Source organism: Canis lupus, chromosome 19 (assembly GCF_011100685.1).
Source record: "Canis lupus familiaris isolate Mischka breed German Shepherd chromosome 19, alternate assembly UU_Cfam_GSD_1.0, whole genome shotgun sequence".
Lineage (NCBI taxonomy): Eukaryota > Metazoa > Chordata > Mammalia > Carnivora > Canidae > Canis > Canis lupus.
In genome coordinates this window covers 24,037,217-24,044,080 of record NC_049240.1, presented here as the reverse complement: position 1 = coordinate 24,044,080, position 6,864 = coordinate 24,037,217, and the positions used below count along the sequence as shown (strand labels likewise).

General features: G+C 39.0%; 1 pseudogene; it reads left to right on the top strand.

Moving 5' to 3' along the window:
* The first annotated feature begins 4,400 nt into the window (after window positions 1-4,400).
* Window positions 4,401-6,864, top strand: LOC100688377 (annotated as a pseudogene).

Sequence of the window (6,864 nt, the reverse complement as noted above, 5' to 3'; positions counted from 1 at the left end):
TCATTTCACAGGTTGGAGAACAAATGTGGGCATTCTGCTAGCTGCAAGTATGTCTACTACAATTATGCATTCTGGAACTGGGGAAATAACCACAAGATCGGTTTGGGGACCCACTGGGCCCACAAGGAGATGCCCCCGAGTTAAAACTCCATTGATCACCTGACTCACTTGAGCTCCTATTCTGACCAGAGGGCTACAGTGACATTCTGGGTCTCCTGGAGTCAATGTCTGTTCACAGCAGGTCCCATAGTCCCTGAGAAGTCGATCATTTCCTTCTCCCTACACAGTTATCCTGATAAATGGCTGTAGGTCCTTTGGGGGAAGGCTGGGAGAAAGATTAATAATATAAATTTTGGTAGAATACTGAAGTCCTTCCTCAAAGAGATCTATGCCCCCTGTTCATTCCAGGGCTGCCTGAGCTGTGAACTGGCTCAAGTCTGGGATTGACTGAGAGGCTGTGACTATTTTATAATTTGAATTAGACTTTTATTCACTTGACCTGGAAATTTTCTGCTTATACAGATCAAGTAAGAATTTTGTAGGTTTCCTATTTATTTCATTTCTAGGAACACCATCATTAACCAGCTAGTGCCATAGGTCTGTGCAAGTCAGACTATTCTGCTTGCTTTGATTCTGCTGTTCTATGTGGTAAATACACCCACCTTCCCTTTGATGTTGTAAAGCCAGGAAAACACTCGTTGGACCTTGGAGAGGCATGCCACCTTGAGTTCAATAGGAAATGAATCCTGCCTAAAACCAGTGAGCCTGGAGGAGGACTCAAATGAGCTCCCAACCCTTGCTGATACCATGATTGCAGCCTTCTGAGACCCTGATCAAGGCTGTAGCTGTTATACTGGACTCCTGAAGCATGGAAACTGAAATGATAAATGTTTTAACCTGCTAAGTTTTTTTTTAAAAAAAGATTTATTTATTTTAGAGAGGAAAAAGAGTATGTGTGTTAGTAGGGGGAGGGGCAGAGGGAGAGAAAGAGTATCTCAAGCAGGTTCTCTACTGAGCCCCAAAGTGGGGTCTATCCCATGACCCTGAGATCATGACCTAAGCCAAAATCAAGAGTTGGATGCTTAACCAACTGAGTCACTCAGGAGTCCCTTAACCTGCTAAGTTTATGGTAATTTGTTACACAGCTTGGAAAACGAACTATCAAAGTATGGATTGATGTAATGAGAAAAAAAAGCAGGAATCAGGGGATCCCTGGGTGGCTCAGTGGTTTAGCGCCTGCCTTCGGCCCAGGGCGTGATCCTGGAGTCCCGGGATCTAGTCCCACATCAGGCTCACTGCATGGAGCCTGCTTCTCCCTCTATGTCTCTGCCTGTCTCTGCCTCTCTCTCTCTCTGTCTCTCATAAATAAATAAATAAAATCTTAAAAAAAACAAAGAGAAATTTAAAAACGTGCTTACTATAAATGTCAAGATAGGGACAACTGTTAATGGCAGAGTAGATTTATTAAAATAAACTACACTCTGGGCCATAAGATACATCTTAACAAATTTAATACTATAGAAGTCAGTAACAGAAAGATAGCTGCAGAATCCCAAAATATTTGGAGATTAAGCTGCACACATTTAAATTGCATTGGGTCAAAGAAGAAGTCTGAAGAGAAGGTAAACATTTTGAACTAAATGAAAATGACATACAAAGTTTCAAAATTTGTGGGATTCAGTGAAAGCAGTATTTAGAAGAGAATTCATGGCCCTAAACACATATAGTAGAAAAAAATTACAAATAAAGTAATGTAAGGTTCCACTTTAGGAAGCCAGAGAAAGAATAGTAATTTCAACCTAATACAAGGAGTGGACATAATTAAAGTCACAGCAGAAATAAATGAAATTGACAATAGGAAATCAATAGAGAAAATCAACAAAACCAGGGATGCCTGGGTGGCTCAGTGGTTGAGCATCTGCCTTTGGCTCAGGCTGTGATCCCAGGATCCAGGATCCAGGATTGAGTCCCACATCAGGCTCCTTTCAGGGAGCCTGCTTCTCCCTCTGCCTATGTCTCTGCCCTTCTCTCTGGGTCTCTCATGAATAAATACACAGAATCTTTAAAAAAAAATAAAACCAAAAGTTGGTTATTTTATTTATTTATTTTTATTTTTTTATTTATTTATGATAGTCAGAGAGAGAGAGAGAGAGAGAGAGACAGGCAGAGGGAGAAGCAGGCTCCATGCACCGGGAGCCCGACGTGGGATTCGATCCCCGGTCTCCAGGATCGCGCCCCGGGCCAAAGGCAGGCGCCAAACCGCTGCGCCACCCAGGGATCCCTATTTATTTATTTTTTAAAGATTTATTTATTTATTTGAATTGGGGAGGGGAGGGTCAAAGGGAGAGGGAGAGAATCTGAAACAGACTCCCTGCTGAGTGCAGAGCCCAGTGCAGGGCTGAATCTCACCACCCTGAGATCATGATCTGAGCCGAAATCAAAAGTTGGATGCTTCACCAGCTGAGCCACCCAGATATCCCAAAAGTTGGTTCTTTAAAAATATGAATCAGATTGATAAAACTCTAAGTAGGCTAGCCAAGGGAAAAATTGAAATCACGAACAACTATTTATTTTATTTTTTATTTTATTTTTTTTACGAATAACTATTATCAGAAATTAAAGAGGGACATTAAACTATCAACATTACATAACTCATAAAGAATCATAAGGGAATACTAGAAATAACTTTAAGCCAAAAAATTAAATAACTTAGGTGAAATGGATGAATTCTTAGAAAGACACAAACCATCAACACTCAAAAAGAAACAGATCTGAATAGATCTATAGTAAGTAAGCAATTTGAGATAACAATAAAAAGACTTCCCACAAAGAAAATCCCAAGATCAGATGACTTGACTGGTGAATTCTAACAAATGTTAAAGGAAGAATTAATATAAATCCTTTACAAACTCTTCCAAAAGTTAGGGGAGCAAAGAATGCTTCCAGGCTCGTATTACCCTGATGCCAAAAAGAAAAAAGGTACCACACACACACACACACACACACACACACACACACACAAAATACAGAGCAGTATCTTTCATGGCTATATACTAAAACAAACAAACAAACCTAAAAACAAAAAACAACCAGATGGATGAATAAGGAAAAAGAGAATGTGAACACTACAAATTGATTAGACCTAACAGACAGATACAGAACACTTAGCAACATGAGAATACACATCTTTCTCAAGTACATATGGAACATTCTCCAGAATAGACCATATATTAGATCACAAAACAAGTTTCAATAAACTTAGGTAGATTCAAAACATACACAATATCTTTTTCTCTTTTTAAATTTTCCTTTTAATTTTTAAAAAAGATTTTATATACTTATTCATGAGAGAGAGAGATAGAGAGATAGAGGGGGGAGGGCAGAGACACAGGCAGAGGGTGAAGCAGGTTCCTTGCAGGGAGTCCAATGTGGGACTTGATCCAAGGACCCCAGGATCATGCCCTGAGCTGAAGGCAGATGTTCAACCAACAAGTCACCCAGGCACCCTCCCCCTTTATAAAATATTTATTTATTTTTAGAGAGAGAGTGTGTGAGAGAGCATGAATGGGGCGAGGGGTAGAGGCAGAAGGAGAGGGAGAAAATCTCAAGCGGACACTGAGCTAAGCTTGAGCCAGACACAGGGCTTGATCCCACGACCCTGAAATTACGACCTGAGCTGAAATCAAGAGTTGGATGCTTACCTGAGTCACCCAGGTGTCTCCAAAGTATCTTTTTCAATCACAACAGAATGAAACTGGAAATGGGTAACAGAAAGAAAACTGCACAATTTACAAATATGGGAATTAAACACTCTTAACCACCCAAAAGAAGAAATAACAAGGGAAATTAGAAATTACCTTGAGATAAATGAAGATATAGCAGAACTTAAGGAATGCCGCAAAAGCAGTGCGCAGAGGGAAATTTATAGCTGTAAATGTATATGTTGGAAAAGGAATATCTCAAATCAGTAACCTTTATTGTACATCTTAAGGAGCTAGAAAAAGAAAAGCAAACTAAACCCAAAGCTAGAAGAAGGAAATAACAGTAGAAAAGAGAGAAATAATATAGAGGATAGAAAATCAATGAAATTAAAAGTTGGTTTTTTGAAAAGATCAACAAAATTGACAAACCTTTGTCTAGATTGAGTCAGAATAAAAGATTCAAATCACTAAAATCAGAAATGAATGTAGGGACATTACTATCAATTTTACAGAAGTAAAAAGGATAGTCTACCAAAACTAATTAATGCAAGAAGAAATGGCGGTGTGCAAGGGTTGCCATGGGAGTGGGTAGTATCGAGGCCTGTTGGAGGAGAAGGCACCTACACAACTATGGGCCTAGGTATAGACAGTCCTGTCCTTCTAAGGTGAAAACTTCAGTTGGAACCTTTGTGTGTAAAGATGGAAACAGTGTGGTCCTTTGAACAGATGCTAAAAATAGCTCTCATCTCAAAGAACCTAGTACCTGTGTATGAGAACTTGGATGCTGGGGAACAGCATTTGGTGAATGAATCCTTCCAGCCAGTGCTCTCTTTGGACTCCTCACCTTGCATTTGTAATCAGATTGGGTCACCTCCCATCATGAGGCTCCTGCCAAATTTGAACAGTTTTTCAAGGATCCTTATAGAAAGACACATTCCCCAAATAAATGTGGTATTTATACACAGTCCATTGGTATATACTGGATCTTCAGGAAACACTAGAATTACTAGTGAACAATATATTAAATGGCTCAAGGTTTACTATGGAGCAATTTTCTATGGCTTCACAGTAAAACTCCTAGAGTCACCTCCTGTTCCTGAACTAAGTGTTCCTTTAGAGTCAATGATAATGTACAAAATCCACAAATGTATGCAGGGCACATCCTGGAGGTTTTTTTTAAAAAGAAACCTGAAGATACATTCTGTTGTGGGGATATAACGATTGATCTTTTCCCTTTGGAGAGGCCTCTTTGACAGATGGTGTGGAAATATTCAGCTTTGCCAGGTATGACAGTGATTTTTTATAGCTCATGAGATGAAAAGCAAACAGGCTCCAGAAAACATCTTCCAGTGACCATTCAATTTCTGATAACTATTCTATCCCTAAAATGTCTAGTATTTCACTGTTTCAATCTTTAAAGACTTTAGCCAATGAGATTAAGCACATTAAGACTGCAACACTGCCAGGGGCTTATATATCTAATTATGAGGCTCCAAACACTTAGAAAAAGCCAACTACTGCCTTATAAACCTTTGCCCCATCAATTTACACAAGTTGCAGTGTGCTGGTGTCAACATATTGTAGAAAGATGTAAAGTGCTGGTGAGGTGGATTGATGGTGATCTACTGACATACCTGGATTCACTCTAAAACGTAGTCAAGAGGATAATGTGAATTTGCCAAAGCTTGTGGAAACCTTTAAGGAATGGAAAGAGGAGGTAATAAAATGCCTTGCAGTCCTCTAAAACTAAGGACCTTCAAATAGGAGTAATTACAACCAAACACTTGCACATAAATAGAAACTCTGAATAGACTTATGCTATAGACTGGAGGTTTCTGACTCCTTAAAATTCATATGTTAAAATATTAACCCCTAATGTGATGGTAATTGGAAGTGGGGCATTTGGGAGGTGATTAGATCATTAGGGTGAACCCCATGAACAGGATTAGTGTCCTTATAAAAAGAGATACCAGAGAGCTTGCTTCCTCTGTCTCTCTGTTCTCTCCATGTGGGGATACAGCAAGAAGACCATCATTGGCAAACAAGGAAGAGTGGTCTCACCAGACATCAGATTTGCGAACACCTTGATTGGACTTCTCAGCCTCCAGAACTGTGAGAAATAAATGTTTGGTTAGGCCACCCACTCTGTAGTATTCTGGTACACTAGCCTGAACTAAGATAACCTGTAAGTTGTGAGATTGAATTGGTGATGATATATCTCACACAACAAAGAAAATCCTAGAATGAGATGGCTTCACTGGTGAATTCTACCAAATGTTGACATAAGAATCAATACCACTTATTTGCAAACTCTTTCAACCAACTAAAGAAGAGGGAATACTTTGAAACTCACTCTCTGGAGGCCAGCATTACCTGATACCAAAACTCTACAAAGGCAATACAAGGGAACAAACTACAAAATTTCTCTGAATAAAGACACAAATACTCAAGAAAATGCTAGCAAATCAAATTCAGCAGCATACAAAAAAGACCATCCCATGACCAAGTGGGATTTGTTCCTAAAATGCAAGGATGGTGTGACATATTAAAAAATAATCAATGCAGTAAATCACATTAATGAAAGGAATAAAATCAACAATCCTCAACTGATACAGAAAAAGCATTTGATAAAATTTAATATATAAAAACACTCAATAAACAACAATAGTTGGGAAATTCCTCAACATGACAAAAGCCGTGTGTAAAAACCCAACAGCTAATATCATACTCACTGATGAGAGTCTGAAAGCTTTCCTTTTAAGGTCAGGAATAAAACACGTCAGTGATGGCTCTCACCACTTCTATTCAAATAGTTCCAGAAGTTCAACCAGACCAATAAAGTAAGGAAAATAGGAAGGCATTCAAACTGGAAAGGAAGAAGTAAAGTTATCCCTGTACATTGATGACATGACTTTACATGTAGAAAAACCTCATGATGCCACAAAAAACTGTTAGAGCTAATAAATGAATTCAGCAAACCAGCAACATAAAAAATCCACATGCAAAAATCACTTGTATATCTGTGCCCTTGCAATGAACAAATCATATGCAAATTTAAAAAATTCCAGGGTGCCTAGATGGCTCAGTCCATTGAGCATTTGACTGTTGATTTTGGCTCATGTCATGATCTCAGGGTCATGGGATTGAGCCCTATGTTGGGCTC